Source organism: Urtica dioica, chromosome 2 (genome assembly GCF_054948205.1).
Source record: "Urtica dioica subsp. dioica isolate 48M chromosome 2, U.dioica_male_clone48M_v1_H2, whole genome shotgun sequence".
In the NCBI taxonomy this organism is placed as follows: Eukaryota; Viridiplantae; Streptophyta; class Magnoliopsida; order Rosales; family Urticaceae; genus Urtica; species Urtica dioica.
Window position 1 is genome coordinate 46,201,031 of NC_142757.1, and position 21,376 is coordinate 46,222,406.

Genomic DNA, 21,376 nt, shown 5'->3' on the forward strand with positions numbered 1-21,376 from the left:
CTTTCCACGCGGACATCGGTCACCGTACTGCCGACTGTTTCAACCTCAAAGAGGCCATAGAAGCTCTAATCCGAAGAGGAGCGTTGAAGAAATTCAAGGCCGAGCAAGGGGAGCAAGAGGAGCAGAGAGGTGAGGCATATGCCGAAATCTCACTCATAGTCGGAGGACCACATGTGGGAGGAACTTCAAGGAGCGCTCAAAAAAGCTATGTAAGGGAAGCCTACGCAGGACCCCGGCAGATCTTGTTTACAGCCGAGCAGAGGCCTAACAAGATAGCCAAGTCTAGCTCGGAGCCTATTACCTTTACAGCAGAAGATGCTCGGTGGGTGATGTATCCTCACAACGATCCATTGGTCATTTCGGCCTTAATCGGCAACAGGAACGTACACCGGATTTTGGTGGACACTGGAAGCGCTGTTGACGTACTCTATGAAGACACGTTCAACAAGATGGGTCTTAAGCAAGACACGTTGGCTCCTTCCCCTGAGAACCTCTATGGCTTCACGGGAGATTCAATCCAGCCCAAGGGATTAGTCTCGCTCCCAATAACTGTGGGAGAAAACCCGAGGAGTAAAACCATCAACACAACATGGATAGTGGTCCCCGGAAAATCTTCATTCAATGCGATCATTGGCAGACCGACCTTGCAGTCCCTCGGGGCCGTTGCGTCGGTGGAATATTTGAAGATGAAGTTCCCTACCGAGCACGGGATAGGTGAAGTAGTCGGAACTCAGGCTATCGCAAGGAGCTGCTATGCGAATTATCTCAAAGAGAGTCAGGACAAAGATGTTCACAAGGTCATGATGATCGATTCAGATTTTGACCCACGCCTCCCGAGCCGAGAAGAAATTGGCCCAGGAGACGAAGTCGAGGAAGTCGCCCCAGATCCAAAGCAACCTGAGAAGAAGCTCAAGATTGGAAAATATCTTGAATCAGGTACCAAAAGTAACCTAATTACTCTCATATCTAATAGTTTAGATATATTTGCCTGGTCGCAGTCCGACATGACAGGGATAGATCCTCAAATAGCATGTCATAGGTTAAATATAGATCCTAAAGAAAAACCTATCAGACAGAAAAGAAGAGCTTTAAACTCCGAAAGGTATACTGCTCTGAAGGAAGAAGTAGACAAACTGATTTCTAACGGATCAATAAAAGAAACTAAATATCCTAAGTGGGTGGCCAACCCCGTCTTGGTCAAGAAACCCAACGGGAAATGGAGAACTTGTGTGGATTTTACAGATCTGAACAAGGCTTGTCCAAAGGATAGTTTTCCTATGCCGAGAATTGATCAGTTAGTAGACGCCACGGCAGGTCATGAAATCCTAAGTTTTATGGATGCCTACTCTGGCTACAATCAAATCCCTATGTATGGTCCCGACCAGGACCACACGGCATTCATAACTGATCGGGGACTATACTGTTATACGGTAATGCCTTTCGGGTTAAAAAATGTTGGAGCAACATATCAAAGATTAGTAAATCGAATGTTCGCCGAATTACTCGGGATCACAATGGAAGCATACATTGATGACTTGTTAGTTAAGAGCCGAAAAATAGTTGAACATACGAATGATCTTAGAAGATCATTCGAACTGTTAAGGCAATATCACATGAAATTAAATCCTCTAAAATGTACATTTGGTGTCTCCGCAGGAAAATTCTTGGGTTTCATCGTTCATGAACGAGGCATTGAAGTGAATCCAGAGAAGATCACAGCCCTATGGAACATGAGACCACCACGAAACATCAAAGAGGTGCAAAAATTGACGGGATGCATAGCTGCACTAAGTCGCTTTATCTCTCGGTCTACCGACCGAAGTATTCATTTCTTCAATATACTCAGAGGTTCCAAGGAATTTGAATGGACCAAGCAGTGCGACGAGAGCTTCGAATCTCTAAAGGAACACTTGGCATGGCCTCCGACTTTGAGAAAAGTACAGGAGGGAGAGCCCCTGGAGATCTACCTAGCCGTCTCAGAACATGCAGTAAGCTCAGCACTAATCAAGAATGAGGGAAAACACCAAGTCCCGGTTTATTATACTTCGCGGCGTCTTAACGAGGCAGAAGGAAGATACCCGGAACTCGAAAAGCTAGCTTTCGCCCTCATCACTGCTTCTCGGAAGCTAAAACACTACTTCCTTGCACATCCGATTACGGTCCTCACCAATTTCCCACTGCGCCAGGTGCTGCAAAAGCCTGACGTATCCGGAAGGCTAATGAAATGGTCAATTGAGTTGACACAATATGACATACACTTCAGCCCCCGACCAGCAATTAAAGGACAAGCAGTCGCCGACTTCATTGCAGAGTTCACATACAGGCCAGTCGAATTCCCGATTTGGGACATGTATGTAGACGGAGCAGTCAACGAAAAGGGGTCCGGGGTCGGAATTGCGCTATCCAGTCCAGAAGGAGACAAGGTAAAATTCGCTTTAAAATTCGATTTTAATACTTCGAACAATGAAGCTGAGTACGAAGCTATGATACATGGGCTGCAAATAGCAAAAGATTTAGAAATCAAAAAGCTCAAAGTATATTCGGATTCTCAGTTAATTGTTAATCAAATGAAATGTGAATTTCAGGCAAAAGGCGAGAAGATGTCGCTATATGCCGAGAAGGCTAAAAACTTAGCAAACGAATTCGAACTTTGCGAGATCACCCAAGTCCCAAGAGCCATGAATGTAGAGGCCGACGCATTAGCAAAGCACGCCACTCAAGGATCAGACTCAGAGTCAATCCCAGTGATCAAAATTGGGCAGCCCAGCATCGAGCAGGCCACCCACGTGCTTCATATCGAGCAACGAAAGTCTTGGCAAACTCCGATCAGGAAATACTTGCAGCAGGGAACTCTACCCAACGACAAAAACGAGGCTAGAAGTTTGAAGTTCAGAGCCGCCCGATATTTCCTCGAAGGTCAGAATCTCTACAAAAGGGGATTTTCCCAAGCTCTACTCAAGTGCCTAGATGAAGACGAAGCCGAGTACGCTCTCAAAGAAATCCATGAAGGGATATGCGGAAGTCACATCGGATGCGAAGCATTGGCGCAAAAGATCATCCGACAAGGACTCTACTGGCCGACATTAAAGGCCGATGCACGGCACATGACGCAAAGATGCGTCAAGTGTCAGAAGTTCTCAAACATCCCGAGGCTTCCACCTAATCCGCTCATCACCCTCTCATGCCCGATCCCATTCGCAGAATGGGGAATAGACCTAATCGGAGCTTTGCCAACAGGCCGAGGAGGATGCAGGTATGCGATTGTAGCCATCGACTATTTTTCAAAATGGGTTGAAGCCGAACCCTTAAATAAAATAACGGCCCATGCAATTGAGAAATTCGTATGGAAAAATATCATTACTCGTTTTGGAATACCAGTCAAAATTGTATCCGACCACAGAACCCAATTCGACTGCGATTCCTTCAAAAGCTTTTGTGAAAAATATGGCATTAACAAAGTTTTTTCTACACCAGTCAGACCACAATCCAATGGATTGGTGGAGGCCGTCAACAAAACAATAAAACACGGCCTGAAAACAAAGTTAGACGAGCAAAAGTCAAAGTGGGTGGATATGCTTCAAGAAGTCCTCTGGTCATACAGGACCACCGAGCACTCCGCAACTGGCGAAACACCTTTCTCCCTCGCATACGGTTCCGACGCGGCCATACCGACCGACGTCTTAATACCAACAATGAGAAGAGAAAATTACTCAACAAAGGTAAAAAACGACATGCTTGAAATTAGTCTAGACCTGTTAGAAGAAAAAAGAGAAAACGCCAGATTGAGAAATCTAGCTAACCAGCAAAAGGTTTCTCGGTATTTCAACAGGAGAGTCCGACCAAGGTCATTCAAAGTCGGCGACAAAGTCCTCAGAAGAGTTTTTCTCCACACCAAAATCCACCAGGAAGGAGCCTTCAACGCAAACTGGGAGGGACCCTACATCATCCGAGAAGACTTCGGAAACGGGGCCTACCGACTACAACAGTTGAGCGGCGATATGGAGAAAAACCCCTGGAACGCTGAGCACCTTCGCCAATTTTACGTTTGACTTGTTTATTTGTTAATCTTTCAAAAAGCGGCTTGGTCGCATGTATCGCGTTTACATTTTCAAAAAGCGGCTTGGTCGCATGAATTATGTTTACTTGTTAAATTTTCGAAAAGCGGCTTGGTCGCACGTACTTATGATTTCAAGTAATTTTCTATCTTTCAATTTTCTACTCGGAGTTTCGAGTAATCACGTGCTTATAATTTCAAGTATTTGTTCATCTTTCTTTCCTCTACTCGTAATTACTTATGTATCGCATTATGTTATATATAAATTATCTTTCAAAATTTCGACAAAGTAAACTGGGCGGCTAGATAACTAACGAACAGTTTTTAGAAAATATACCTAGTAATAGTAATACTTTACTTTACCAAAATTTTGAAGCTCTATTTACACAAAATATAGATCCGACCAAGGATCATTTGTTCAAATCCCGAAAGGGAAAAACGAAAATTACATAATAAAGATCCGACCTCGGATCAATTGTTCAAAACCCAAGCGGGTTAGCAGAAATAAAAAAAAAATAATAATAATAAAACAACAACTATAAATTCTACTCCTGGTCGCCTTCTTCGCTAGCCCTTGACTCCGAGTCGAGATCGAGATCCGTCGCATCCAGAGTAGGATTCTTCGGACCAAGAAGCCGAACAGCCTCGGTCATCCCAGCGGTATAGAGATCATCGCGCATATCACGATAATCGTCGGAAGCTTTGTACTCTTCCACCGCCGCTAGACGAGCAGCCTCGAGGTCTTCTCGGAACTTTCGAGTTAACTCAGACCTAACCTTGGCTGTCTCATCCCTGGCAACATCTCTCTCCTTGAGAAATCGATCATTCCTTTGTCTCAAGGAGGTGAGCTCGGAGCCTAGCAGTCCGACTAGCCCGGTCATACTGACAAAATTCTGCAACGATCAAACGATCAGCCACAATGAGTTATCAAAAGGGAAGAGGTACCGACCAGACGAGTCAAAACTTACCGAAATCGCCAAGTCAGTGGCCTGGTTAAGCCTCTCCAAAGGCTCGAGCCTGAGAACCTCCTGAGCCTTCTCGGCAGGGAAACGCTCGCGGAAGAAAGAAACGACCGGAGCCAAAGGATCGGAGGCAAACGAAGGCTCGGCCAGAACCTTAACGGGAGAAGAGCTCAGAGGCTCCAAGACCTTCGAAATCGACGAGGACGCCCGCTTGCCGGCCGTCGAAGCCTTAGAAGCCTTGACGCGTTTCGGATTGGGAGGGATCAGCTCGGGAGCGGATTTCTTTTTTGCCATCTGGGCGATCTCTGTTAAGAAACGAAAATGAAAATGAGAAAAGAACATATGTAAGCTGAGAAAGGACAGGTAAAATACTTACTTGAATAAGGGTAATAATAATATTGGTCGAGCAGGTCCGGGTCCGATAACAAAAACGTCGACCGATCAGCCTCTGAAAGATCAAAAATTTCCGAGTGAAGTGGTCGCTCCTCCTCGGAGCATTGCGGAAGGGAACCTGGAACCAAACATAAAACATATAAGAACCCAGAACAAAAGCCCGGCTAATATTATCAAACAAAATTCTGGACCAAAATCACACCCAATTCCGAGAACGGAGCCCTTATGGGGCACCTTTCATAAGAGGCGTTCCCTTCAACCCAGAAGAAATGATCTTTCCAATTTTTCTGGCTGGTCGGCAGGCGAGTAACCACCTTAGACTGATCGTCATTAGCCCGAGCATAATAGTAACCATGCTGCCCTGGGGCCGACTTAAACGAGTAGTATTGTGAGAAATCTTGCAAAGTGACAGGGCGATCATAAATTTTCGCCCACAGCACAGCCATCCCGACAAAGATTTTATACACGTTGGGGACGAGCTGGGTAGGAGAACAACCCAGGTCGGAAACGAACTGGGAAATGAGAGGATGCATTGGCAACCCTCCGATCACGTTCAAAATGGCCCTATTGAACGCAATCTTTCCGACGGGGGGCTGATCGGCTCTCTCGTGTTCCAAAGGTGCCGAGAGGATAATTCCATCAGCTATCTCGAATTCCTCCCTCAACCCTTGTAGATATTTCTCGGTAACCCGAGAAGTCCAAACTTTGGCCGAAAACTGGCCCTCTTTCCGTTCAAAGACCAGGGCCTCTTCCTCTTCCTCTGGAAGATCAACCCCAAAAGTCCTCCCACTTGGACCCGGAGTGCCTTGAGAGCAACCCTCTCCTCGGTCTTGCGAAAGAGAAAGGCTCGTCGTATCACGAGATTCCGACCCGCTCTCCTTCGAAGAATCGGACGAGGACGATATCTCCACGACCATAGTGTCCCTACACGACAGGGAAGACGAGTCAAAAACCTTTTTCTCGTTATCAACCACCTCGGACTCAGGATTGGGAGGCACGCATGATTCATCATATGCCATTACAGGACGGTCTCATCCGATCTCTGGGACATGATACCACACGGGACTTCTGAGGAAAGGAAACTTGGACCCATCCAACAAGGTAACACTATCGGGATCAGGTTCCGATCGCCGAACGACGCGAGGATCGAAGCTTAGATCAGGACGCGCAAGTCCACCCATAGCCCTAATGAAGTTGAGAAACTAAGATTCCTAAAGTCCGAAGGGTCCGAATACAATAAATAAAGAAGATATCGATCGCCGAACAACAATCTCAAAACAAAAGGAAGGTATCAAAACAATGAAAAAAGAACAGACCTTACCCGCGAGATTGAAGATCGGAAGATCCGAGCAAAAACGAAAAAGCCAAAAGCACAATCTGAATAAGCAGATCAAGCCGAGAACGCTCTGAGACCAGAATTCAGAAGAAAAAGCGAAATGAAGTCAAAAGTTGAGGAAAGGCCTTATATAAAGACTTCATGAACGGTGAGGATTAAGCTTGTCCAGGAAGCCAAACACATCTGACCGTCGAAGCAAAAGACGCTACGGTTCAGAAAGGCCAGATGACAAACGACGTCGTCCTGTAAAAAGAAAAGAATGAAGAATTCTACTCGGATCATCCCGAGACGAGTAAGCAAAGATGAACACGGTCACAAAGCAAACCGAAATAGTTCCTTACCATTTTTGCTAAAGAAAAGACTAAGAAACTGGAGGGCAGCTGTTACGGGATAAATTAGTCAGACTCCGATCTGGCTAGTCAGACTACCGAGCAGAAATATGAATCCAGCACCGAGCTCAGGTTAAGTAAACCCAAGGGCCATCCATTGAGAAGGAACGAACCGTTCATAAGTTAAGAACGAAACCCACCGATCAGAACTTCGAAGAGAAGAGAAGAACGTGGGTCAAAGACTAGTCAAAACTAATAGAAAACATGTTTCAAGCTCTAAAACGCACACCTCGACGGTTCAGGAACCACGCGAGGAGCATTAACCGCCCACCTCAGAGAGAGGCGAAAGGCAGTTACCCATAACCGTCCAGAACGTGGGATTGATCACCCCACGTTCCTCAAAATAACCGTCCAAGACACGACCAGATGAGTATAAATAGAGGCAGCAGCACAGAACGAGACACGGACTTTTTTACACACTTTCTTTCACTTGAAATCTCTAGAAAACATTGCTCTCTTGTATTAGATTCGTCTGTATAAAGAGAAAGTCTTGCCTAAATCACCTCTGTACTCGGAGGCTTTGTACTCGGAGTCAGTGCATTTTCGTGAGATATTGTTGTACTCATTTTACAGGTCAACAATAATAATAATAATCTCAACGCAAAGCGCGGAGACTGAGCTCGTTATGATCGAAACAAAAGAAAACGTTTTCTTCTTTTTCCTATGAAGCTCCAACAGAGTTGACATATATTATACACTTGTTTCAGGTATATTTCTATACAGTTTTGAGAATATGAACGAGATCAGTCCAGATTTTGGAAAAAAGAAGCCATGAAGTTTTGTGGATTTAAATTACGCTGAAAGAAATCATGCTTTCTTTTACTCGTGAATGATTAGATAAATTTCTCTGCGTGAATTTGACCAATCGAACTTCAACACTATCTGATTTTTTTTGGGGTTCAGGGCCTATATAGCCCAATAAAACTTAAACTTTTGCAAAAAGAAAAATGGTATGAAATAGCCAATTCAAACTATGACTTTTGCAAAATAGCCATAATTTCATTAGGTATAGCAAAATAGTCAATTGAGAGTACTATGACTTTTAATCCTGCCTCGATTAATTTTAATACAGCCTTCGTAAAGCTTACATTCTGTCTTTATAGTTCGTTGGGATTAAATTTAATTCAGCCTAGATTAATCTTACTTAGACTAGTTTGCTTATAGTTGGCAAACTATGGCTATTTTGCAAAAGCATAAGTTCTATTTGGCTATATAACCTCTTGACTCTTTGCAAAATAACTATAGTTTGTCAACTATAAACAAACTAGCCCAAGTAAGATTAATCTAGGTTGGATTTAATTTAATCTCAACGAACAATAAAGACATAATGTAAGCTTTATGAAGGCTGAATTAAAATTAATTGTGATAGGATTAAATTTAATGAAAACTTGTACTCTCAATTGGTTATTTTGCTATACTTAATAAAAGTATGACTATTTTGCAAAAATCATAGTTTGAATTGGCTATTTCGTACCATTTTTCCTTTTTTTATTTTTTATTTTTATGATTTCATCTAAAAGCTTTGATAGTACCTGAATTTCAAGAATTATCATGTGATCTGATTACAAAAATGTCAACCATTAATAAATGAAATTTATTTGGTCTAACGTCACTGCGCACATAAACATTTAATATATAATGTCTAAAAAACATTTAACCCGCAGATTATATTTTTACTCTGGGAAACTACAGTATTTTAGCATTATCGAATATTTAAGTCAAGGATTGAAACCCCGATGGCCGATTTCGTGTCGATGGCCTCAAAAAAAAGGAAATTGTGGTGGTCGAAGGGAATTGCGATGGAAAAAATGTGGAAATTTAAAAAAAAATTGTGCCGACAGAAATTTCGATAAAACATGGAAATCCCGACAGAAATAATGTTGCATAATTCTTAATATAACAAATAAAATTCATACTTCAGACACGTAACAAAATTAGTTTCAAACACACACATAATAAGTTTAGTCTTCAAATTTAAGTTCAAAACACATACTAAGTCCAACATAGATAAAAAAGACTCAATAGTAGGTTGAGTGGCAGTGGGGTTGATAATAACCTCCGGTTCGTGCTTGGAGATCACAGTAGTCAGCCCATTAAAATAAATTCGGATTCTATCAAAACAATAAGAAATTCTAACTTTGAAATCTAAATCTCAAACATGAAATAAATTCGAGTTCTATAAAAAAAACAACAATAAATTCTAACTTTGAAATCTAAGTCTCAAATATCAAATATTTGGATTATATTAAAAAAAAATTGAGAAAAACATATGTGAACCACACAACATAAATACGTACACATCTTTCATTAACGATTTGATTTCATCACAAACTCAAATTGTCGGCACAAAACAGTGGGAATAACACGGGAATGTCGCCGAAATTATCAAGAAATGACGGAAATATTGTTGATTTTGCACAGACGGCGTCGAAATAATGTGGGCACGGTCGAAATTCGGGGGAATGTCGACGACAAAAATACGCGAAACGACAAATGGTCATTTTTGTGTCGGTAATGTTCAAAACTCGGAATTTCGACGTCATTCCCGAAATTTAATTCCTTGATTTAAGTACATTATTCTAATTACTTAAAATAAAACAATACATGGGTTGCTTAGTTATATGATCGAAACACTGTGTTCTTGAATCCACCTATATTTTTTCAAGTCACCGATTTTGGCCTAATGTATTTGTGTCGTGGGTAATTTAAACACGAACTTGATTACCTAGCATTTTATATATTTTCAGAAATTATAATACAGTTAAACTGCAAATTATTCGAATATATATCTGAGGCTGGTTAAGATTGTCCTAAAAGAACTGGGTTTCTATGTCAAGTGTTTAACTTAATTAATACTGTGAGGTATCTCTTATAAAGTTTTTCCGAGATTAAATGAAACATATTGACCTGATCGTGTTGACTTTCTTGTATATACCAATCCAAAAAAAAAAAAAGTTTACCGATCGGTCAGACCTATGATTTATATACTTTTTTTGTTGACTTTCGCAGCCGTTGTTGTATGCGGTTACGTATGTGTCTTAGACTTCTCCAGAATCTCATGAATTCAAACATTTAATATATATATATATATATGTGTGTGTGTGTGTGTGTGTGTGTGTGTGCGTGTGTGTGTTCAGACACAAAGGCCTAAACTGGAGGCGATAAATAATTCTGTTTTATACTTTTATTGTATATATTTATAATGCGATGGCAATATGTTTTCATTAATTAATTATTAGTTCATTTGTGGCAGAGTTAGCTATATGATCTAAGATCCATTATTTATTTATTAATATTGACACTAATGTAAAAGAAAAATCGATGTTTAAATTGTGTTAAAAAAACACTATAAATTTGTGAAAAAAAATGAACGTGTTGTGAAAGAAAATGAATGGGATAAAGGGTTACCTAGCTAGCTGGGGAAACTCACTATATAGAATTTATATTGTATTACCTTTCACAATATACCCAAAGTCTAAATTTTTCTCCTTCACAATCTCTAAAAAACTTATCCCGTTTGGAATTAATGGTGCATTTGAAATACTTCAATGATTTTGTAACCATCGAGCATTAACACACACTAATGCTATATTGAGCATAAGCTTGGCCTATATAAACAACCATTTTATAAAATTAAAAAAAAAAATACAAAAAATACAAAGAGATTATAGTTAAAAGTTGTTTTGTTTCTATTTTGATAATAGAACGGACAGAGAGTAACGAGAAACAGCGTCTTTGGTGCAAGCTATGCTCGACTTTTTTTAAAAAAAAAAAATCATCATCAACAGTATCCTCTGTATTTAATCGAAATGCACGATTTATACCTTCAATTTTCAGAAATATCAGATATATTCATTCAGTTTAATATAATTGACATATACCTCCCTTTCAATTAAGTTATATTACAAATCACCCTTTTCGTTTATTTTTTACAAAAAAAAAAAAAAAAAAATTGAACTTCCCAAAATATCCTTAATGAAATAATTTTTTAATTTTTTATTCTATATACAAAAAATATTAAATTAAAAAATTTCTTTATAAAAAGTTAAGGATCTTTTTTATAAAGAGGGATTTTAACATTTTTTTTAATAAAATCGTAAATAAATATTTATTCTATTAAGGTGATATTTGTAATATGACATTTTTTTAGGGGAGGTATATGTCATTTATATTAAACTGAAGGGGTATGTCAGATATTAAACACGAGGGATATTCTTGATATTTTTCCACCGATCATTAAAATTCCTCCATCTCCGATATGAAGAAGAGAGTCTCAAAACGATAAAGGAAATAAAACCAAAAAAGCAACAAACGCCATAGATCAGGAAACCAAATAACAAGCAAAATGGAAAGACAATTAACAAAACTTAAAAGCAAATATTCGAAATTGAAGGCTGAAAATCGTGTTGAGGTGGAGTGTGATCTCGTTTATTTCCTTCATGAAGGAAAGTCCAAAGATTTCGGCATCACATTTGTAGTCCAATGGTATGCTCTAGTGCAAAGTCCAAAGATTTCGGCATCACATTTGTAGTCCAATGGTATACTCTAGTGCAAGTTATGTTTGTCGTAGTCGAACTCGTTGGTGAGTGGTCAACTCTTCTTCTGTTGTTGTATTTTTAGAATTGGTTGCTTGTGTAGTGCAACACAGTTGAGAGAGCAATATCACTTTCAAAAAACTGTGGATAAATTACATAATTTCCCCCTCAACTTTGACACGAATAACAATTCACCACTCGATCTTTGAAATCTTACATAACTGACCTTGTACTCCTACATCGCAACAAACATAATCCTTCTGTTCAAAATTTTTGACGGCCATCCAAGTATTGGTCACGTTTTGGTCATGTGACCACTTAATTTTGTTATATTACTTAAATGCCCTTATCTAAAATAAAATAATAAATAATTCAGAGATATATTTATTATTTTTTTTCTTTTACTTTCTTCCTTTCTCTTCTTCTACGCAAATAATATCCCACAACTCTCCTCTGGCGCGACCACCTCGCAACTCTCACTCACCGCGATCCACAAATTTCTCGAGGATTCTCTGACACTCACAAATTCTCTGGCGAGTAAGAACTACAGCCAGAAGGTTCCGATCACCGCCGAACCCTAAATTCTATCTCCGAGTGATGGCTAGAGCTCCGAGCATGAGCCCTTTCGGCTCTATATCCAAATATCCAAGATGATGTGAGAATCGACGATACCCAGATGAGATTTTTTTTGTTTTTGATTTCAGATCTCTTCGAACACCACACCATGGTGAGGTTCAATCAGTAATGGTAGATACTTATTTCCCGAAACGCACAAAAGACTTGTTTCTTTGAGAAAGAATTATGTTTTTCACTTCTTGTTGGTATTTAGCTCGTGTTGGGTCTGCCCTGCATAAAGTAGCATAAATTAATTGCTTTTTTTTAGTAACCAACTGAGAGAAGGAAGAAAAAAATAAAAAATAAAAACGATGCACAATGACTCAATTTCATTATAGATATTAATTTGATCATGTACGCCGGCGAGGAACTGGGACCACTTGGTCAGTTTGAGGGCGAAGAGAAGAGATCAAGTAATTAAATCGGTGATAAGTGAAACCAAATGCAATCAAAGCCATACAAGCTATTAAATCAATGAGAATTCTTCAGACTCTTTCCATGGAGTCATTTTCACAAAAAAAAGACCATAATTGATCAATTCTAAAATTTTATATTTATTTTGAAGTAGCTGACGGAGCGGCGTTGGGAGCCGCGGTGCGAGGCGGAGAAGTCGAGGAACTCGTCGTCCCAGGGCGGGTTCTTTCACGCGTCGGAATTGCTGGTTGACGGTAAATGCAGAGCGATGGAAGCTTCTGGTGGTTGTGCCGTGGTGGTGGCAGATTAGGTCAGACCAATTTGACGCCATGTTTGGGGGAGAGAGAAAATGGGAACTAGATCGACGGAGATAAAGAGAGAGATAGAGGTTGTGAATAAAAAAAGGAAAATATTACTTACAATGAATTTACACAATTACCCTTAAATATTACTTAACGTTAGTATCATGAAACTATTTCCTGTTAAAAATTAAACAGAAGGGCTATGTTTGTTACGATGTAGGAGTACAAGGTCAGTTACGTAAGATTTCAAAGATCGAGGGGTGAATTGTTATTCGTGTCAAAGTTGAGGGGGAAATTATGTAATTTATCCAAAAACTGTCTAGCAATCCTCAACGTCTACTTCCCCTTTTTGTTGTATATATCATCGATTAAGGTTTTATTCTGGTTTTATATTTATGTATTCACGTTGTCTAATGAATTATTTGGCTGCGAGTATTATTTTGTAATGTTGAGATTTGAAAATCCAGAAGATTTGAGAATGAAGCTAAAAGTAACGATTTCCTTCATTCTCAAATCCTCTTGATTCTCAAATCTCAACATAATGGAATCAGAACTGACTAAGTTTAAACGGATAAACCGGTTCAATCGTTGGAATTCGGCCCAAGATGATGAGAAAATCGTTAAACAGCCATCATCTTGAAAGATGTTGTCAAGAATCCCACATGAAAAAAGAGAACGGGAACTAATAATGTTTATAAAGATCATGAGTTACTTCTCTCATTGTCAATTGGTTTTGAGATGAAACCCCATGATACTTTCACATATGTAATATTTACCTAAAATCTTTTATGTTATACTATGCAAAAAATTTGTATTCTTAAATTTATTTATAATGTTGTGTGTGATAATATATTAGGTCAAACTTTGAACGAACTTGATATTTCTAAATTTTTTAAGATGTTATCAATAAGTAGCAGAAAATATTGACACTCCAACCAGCTTTGATTTGCTAATATTTTAGTAAACTAAGTACAATAAAATTAAATCATGATTTTGTAATCAAATACGACATTGATGGTAAGATTTTCAAATATTATTTACATTTTTATGAAAGTAGCCAAACTCAAAACATTTATATACGTCTTTGAAATATTGTGATAGAGATAAACTTTCATATATTTTCATCATATTATATACATTTGTTTATAGATGGTCAAACTCAAAACTTTGACACGTCTTTGAAATATTATGGGAAGCATCTAGAGGTAACATTTTCATACGTCTTTCAAACAACTTGCATGTGCATGCATTTGCCAATAGTTAACATACTATAATATAAACACGCGTAACGAGCAAGACAAGAGAGCCTATAAAATCCCATACGTACCCAGTACTATCACTCACAAAACAATTAATACAAGACTACCACAAAAGAAAAGAAAAAAAAACAAAAGATATATATAGTTTGGAGCCATAATAATGAAGAACATGGTACTTCTTTCTACTATCTTCCTAATTTCCCTCAGTCTCTCCCCGTCCTTCGGCGCCGTACAAGACTTTTGCATCGGAGACTACACTTCCCAAGAAACTCCCTCGGGGTTTGCCTGCAAAGACCAAGCAAAGGTCACGGCTAGAGACTTCGTGTTCTCGGGTCTCGGGCCTCGCACAAACACGTCCAACATCCTCAAAGCTGGCACTGCTGTCGCGTTCTACAACACTTTCCCGGGAGTCAACGGCCTAGGGCTTGCCTTGGCAAGGGCAGACCTTGAAGCTGGCGGTGTAATTCCTCTCCACACTCACCCGAGGGGTTCGGAGATTCTCATCCTCATTGAGGGAACCCTAATCTCCGGCCTCGTCACCTCAGACAACAAAGTCCACCTCACGACCCTCAAGAAAGGTGACGTGATGGTCTACCCTCACGGCCTTTTGCACTTCCAATACAACTCGCCAAAGTCAAAGCCAGCCATGTTCTTTGTAGGGTTTAACAGTGACAACCCCGGAATCCAATTCGTGCCCTTCCATTTGTTTGGTAATGATTTCCCTACGGAGTTGATGAGTGCCAACACCTTCATCAACCCCGCGGAAATCAGGAGGCTCAAGGCCTTGTTCGATGGGAGTCACTAGAAATATTTCTGGTATTGTTTCTTGTTTGTCTTAAATATATTTATGTGTGGTTACATTGTTTTTATGTATTTCTTCAAATAAACAGAAGCAAAACTAGACGTGTTCTGTTTTGAGTTCTGCTCTATGTATGGAATATGAAATTTTAAAAAAAAAAAACTGTTGCCCTTTTGCTAAAAAATAAAAAAACTATTGAATTGTTGAAAAGAGTTTATGTGTGCTTCTCCCTTTTATTAAAATATATATATATATATATATATATATATATATATATATTTAATATAGTTAGCCAGGCATTCCATGTTCATAAGTTATACATTTTCTTGGCTATGATAAAGAGATGGTTATTTTATTAGTACGTTAGTCAACCTCATTTTGTAAGGATAGTCAATTTTGAAGTTTTCAAACCCGGATTGATTTATAATTGACTTTATATATACAATAAAATTGAAATCGGTTCGATCCGATTTAAACTGCGCTTTCAATATCTAGAATCGGGTGGACCGTTTAAGAAATACAGTACACAATCTTTAGTCATGATTCGTTTTCATCTTTTTTTAATATTATTTTTTTCATCTTTAAAAGTATGGTAGTATTAATTATTAAAAAAAATTAATAATTGTGCAAAATGCGGAGGACAAAGAATATAAAATTGATATAAATGCTCACCACTATTATAAAGATGGCATTATAACATCCGATCAATAAAAAAATGGCATTACAACAATAGTCTCTAATCTACTACTATATTCTCAAAAAAAAAAAAAAAATCTTAGATGGCACGCTCTCTCTCTCCCACACAATTAAGATTTGAGCTTTTAATCTTTGGTGTTGTCGTCTCTCCTGAAACACGGAGACTCTGATGGTCTCAACCAACGGAAGACTCTCGACTTCAGAGAAAGTATTTTTTATCTTTATTTTTCTTCTTCATGTTTTTTTTTTTCAATAATCCAGACTTATTATATCTGTCTTTTGTATGTCTGATCTTTGATCGGAGTAGTTATTTTCTTAAGATCTGAAATTCAAATCTAAGATATGGTTTTTTTTTTGCATGAATCTCCACTGGGCAAAATCTCTATAACCATAATCTGCAACAAGCGAAGACTGACGTTTTCGCTCGTGATTCGTGTAATAATATGACAATGACTAATTACCTACATAGACGAATAGTCAACGGATTATTTTTTGTATTTATGATTATTTGTGGTTCATTTATCATCTTCTTCATATACAAATTTTTTAATTTTCTTTACATTATTATTGTTCTCTAAACCTTTTGACTTTTATCAATATATTTTTTTTTGGAGTCATTATAAAAAAAATAAAAAAAGATGGCATTTGTGTCCAGACCCCACTGAAAATTATATACTGTTTTGGAGTAGCTTGTTGCATATTTATTTGAGTTTTGGATAGATTTGTCTTTTTGTCAAGTGATAGGCTATTATGCCCGACATTGACTTTATTGAAAACAAATATCTAAATATAATGTTAAATTATGTATATAAAAATGGGGTATTAGGACATTTTCAATGGGACCTTATTTATTTTGAAGGTCCTCCACCTTTAAAATAGAATAGAGTTTAACTCTCTACTCCATTCCAATAGAAATTCTCAAATTTATCTCTAAAAATTTATCTATATAACATATTAGTCTTTAATATTTAATAATATTAAACATTATTATAGCTCCATAAATAATAATAAAATATATACAACATAGTGTTATATTTTAATAAAACATAGATAAAAATATGAAATTACATACAAATAATAATAAAACATACTTTAAAAGAATAAAATTTATTATTTAGTTATTTTTGGTGTTAATATATTTAATATTATACTCTTCTTGTACTAGTTCGTGTTATTTTTAATATTAATAGCAAGGATTGAAATCTCGCATCTCGCTGTCGTATCGCATTTTTCATTTTGATGATATCTCGTCTCGTATCAGGGTATTTCGTGATATTTTACGAACGTTCGGGATATCTCGTACCGTGTGATAAATTGCACTTCGCGCATACAACAAAAAAGAGAGTATCCCTCAAAGTATTTCAAAATAAATAAATTTAAACAAACTATATTTCAATTTTCATACATACATAAAAGCAAAGTATCTAATTAATATATGTATATATATAAATATATATGTACACCATCATTTTTTTTCTTTCTTTCAATTTTATTTTGATTTTAATATAAGATATATTTATTTCTATCATGAAATGATAGATGATAAAAATAAATCATTTAAATAAATATATTAATTGGTACATATTATTATTATTATATATAAAGTAGAGGTTTGATCCTTAGACACAAAATCATTGTTCATTACGTAGTGATTTTTTTTATCAGAAAAAAAGTGTTTCCAGAAAAATTTTATGTACATTTTTTTTAAAACCTAGATATTTTTAGACATGTCTACAAATATTTCTTCCGTCAGATTAAAATATATTAATTGTTTCGCTGCAATGTACATACATACTGCTTGTTATATTATTATTATATATATATAAAGAGAATGTATATTTGGTTTATTTGCAGGTGAATCACTATTATTTGGACCTTTGTTTGTGTTTATTTATAATAGATGGGACTCACGCTTTCCCATACAAGTACATGGATAAATTGCTTTCTAATAATATATTATTCTTACAAACCATTCCGACAATACCTATTCTCTCCCTCTCTCTCTCCCTATATCTCTCTATTAAAAAATTCAAAAGTGGGGCCATACTCTTCTTCTTCTTCACCATCTCACTTGTTTTGACTTTTGAGATATTTGCAGACATTTAATGGCTGAGAGTTGAAATTGAAAAAAAAAATGAGTTTTTCACACGAACAAGGGAAGAAGCGGTATCTGAGCAGGCAAGGTTCTCGTCCAGATTTGAAGGTAAACTGCGATTTTTTAGGGCTTTTTTTTAATTATAAATCAAGCTCCGCAGGAAACGTCGCAAGAACTTGCGAGAAGTAAGACAAACCACGAATTGAAAATGAGAACTCGCGCGAGATATTCATATCTCTTACGAGATTTTAATCCTTGATTAATAGCACGCATTCTATATTTTTTATTTATCCTCTTTTCCATCTATGAAATCCAAATGATAGGCCTGGTATAAGGAGATCTTCGAGAGGTATCCACTAGTTTAAACGGTGACAATAATACTTAATGTTTGATCAAAATATTATTTATATACTCAAAGTTTTTTTTTTCTTTGGCAAAAATACCACATGTTATGGTACAGTGAGTCCGTTACTACTCGGACCGTTAAGCTCTAACAGAAATTTTAACGACAAAATATTTACGTGGAATTAAATTTGAAACTTTGAGTATTTTTGCCCAAGAAAAAAAAAGAATGAGTATGTAAGTAATGTTTTGTCTAAAAATTGAGTATTTTTGCCACCATTTCCCCTATATCAAATTATTAAATTAAAATGACTTACTTGTAATATATATATATATATATATATATATATATCTTTATAAAAATAAAATATTTCATCAAAATTTGGAAAACGACGTCAATTCTAATAACTTATGCAAAATAATAATAAAAAACTTAAATATAATATCACAACAATTTTTAGGGTCTGAATAGTGCACCCTCATATTTAAGAGTTCACTACTCAAACCCTCAAAATAAAATTCTACTTAAACCCTCAAAATAAGGTTTATGAGTTCCATTGGAGATACTCTTAGGGCATCTCTAATGGGGACACCCTCAAACCTCGAAATGAGGGTTTAAAAGCCCTCTACTCCAATAGAGACCATCACTTTGAGAATGCTCAAACCTCACAAATTAATTTATATTACATATCAGTCCTTAGTATTTAATAATATTGAACATTGTTATACTTTCATAAATAATGATATAACATACGCAATATAAAAATAAAACTAGATGAAAACATAAAATTACACACAAATATATAGTTACATTTTAACAAAAATAGATGAATATATAAAATTACACACAAGTAATTAAAAAAAACATACTTTAGTAAAATTACTCAAATAACAATAAAACATACATTACTTGACCGAACTATTTCCGTAATGTTTAGCAAATTTGAATTCCATCGTTAATCCTAATACACATGAGTTTATTAGGTCCGAGCAAGCAAGAATCATACAAAAGAGGCACAACCTCAAGTTGTGTCTAATTATTATGGTCGAGTTTTTGTGTCATTGAAAATTTGGGGTCGGATTTATCAGAATAGTAGTTAGTTTTTTTTTCTTTAGTGTACTTTTATTTTGTATGTTTGGGTATCAATGTAATTTTATTTTGTTATTTTTATTGTTAATGCATTTACTTTAGTTTGTATTAATTTTAACTTTAATATTAATAGCATGTGTTATGTTTTTTTATTCATCCACTCGCTAGTAAATATATCAAATTATTAAATTAAAAGGATTTAATTGTAATTTATTTGTCTTTACGTACCTAAAAAATAAAAAATAATGGGGTATATTTTAATAATTTATACAAAATAAATGACTAAAATAGAATTACACAACCATTTTTGTGAAACCCCAAATATTTTAAGATATTATTATTATTATTATTATTATTTTGTGATTATAGGAGATTTGAAGTTATTGATTTTTTTTTGGAGTGTTAATATATATATATATATATATATATATATATATATAAAAGTGTCAATATATATAAAAATAAATAAATAAATAAAAATATATATATATATATACATATACAAATTTTGTACGTTCATAGTATCTATATAAATATATATATATATATATATATATATATATATATATATCCCCTAAGTTTCTGTACGTATATAATGAGTAAGAAATTGTTATATGAGGAATGTGTACACGATATATACTAAATATATATCATGTATATTAATATTTTTGGTTAAACGTGTAGGACATAAGTATATGTTTTATTATATGTTGAATGCTCACTATTAGTATTAAATTAGTAAATTTAGAACATTGATGATGTAATCATTCAATCAATTAGCTCGAGTAGCATAATTATTTATATCCCGCACAGAATAAAAATTCCCAACGGGTGGATCTTCATTCAAGAACTGCGCGTAAACCGCTCGTTTTTCCTTCCCCGTGAGTATAGCATGATGAGCCCTAGCCTGTTGTCAAGTAGAACCACATCTTTTGTTGCCAACGCTTGAAGTTCAGTCTTGTGAACTTCTCGGACCTCTCGGCCGGCATCACAACGGTAGGCACGCGTGCCACAGAATCGCTCGAGCGAGACCCCCGGGTCCGTTCCCGGCCGTAGCTGTCATCAAGGTTTGTCCACCACCATCGGGACTTGGGTCGTGGTCACATTTGGGGTGTTCACCACGTTGTGACTCTCGGTGACGTTCCCATCAACGGTCATGTTTGCCGTGTTTTCCATTTCTACAAAAGAAATCAACAAATATTAGTTTTCTTGAATAAACCACAATGAAAATAAATCCAATATTTTCCTTCCTCGCTATACAGATAAAAAGCTTCAAGATTGTTAGCAGTATTAATAAATATTGTGAGGGAATAAAGACAATTTGTGGAAATTAAATTGAATAAATAAATAAGAAAAACTAATATTAAACAATATGAAAACAGAAAACAATAAGATAAAATTAAAACATGCCTAAACCTTAAACCCATAAGAACAAGCACGGAAAGAAACAAAAAAAGTGTCGAGACCCGTTTGGCGATTTCCTTTAAGCTTTTTATCACCCTCCATAGGTGCTGGATAACTTGAATGAAAGTCTCCGAAAAAAACAACGACAACTAGACGAGCTTAGCACCACTTGGTTCGACTACGGCGAATTAGAACCAAAGCGCCATAAAATATCACCAGACTACAAAAAACAAGTTCGGAGGGAGAGAGTAGAGCTTAGAAGTGTGTTTTAGAATGAGAATCTAGGCCTCCTTTATAGCACGGGTGAAGCAAAGTTATAATTGTTGCCTATTAATGATCGGTTACAAAATGTCTAAGGGCATGGTAAATGCACAGTTATGGACATTCAAAATCAGCCATGAAGCCTTCAGATTAATGTCGCACATTTATGGCTCAGTCACATCATTGGCCATGTTATTTAATACCAAATTAATAAGGTTTAATTTTAGAAAATTAGTCGAACTAAGCCACATGAAACGGTGAAATTGTAATCTATCCAACGTTTCGTCCAAATTTTCACTCTAGCAAAAAATGATGACATGTCTTAATTATGTAAGATGTTTATTACTATAATATCTTCTACTAGAATTTGGCATAAAAAACTTGTAGCTCACGTTTGATCATTCAAAATTTTCGAAGTTAATACATGCGT

The 21,376-nt window shown here is 36.5% G+C and overlaps 1 pseudogene; it reads left to right on the forward strand.

Annotated features, from left to right (window-relative positions):
- Positions 1–14,303: 14,303 nt before the first annotated feature.
- On the forward strand, positions 14,304–15,186 carry LOC149405014 (germin-like protein pseudogene; annotated as a pseudogene).
- The last annotated feature ends 6,190 nt before the right edge of the window (positions 15,187–21,376 follow it).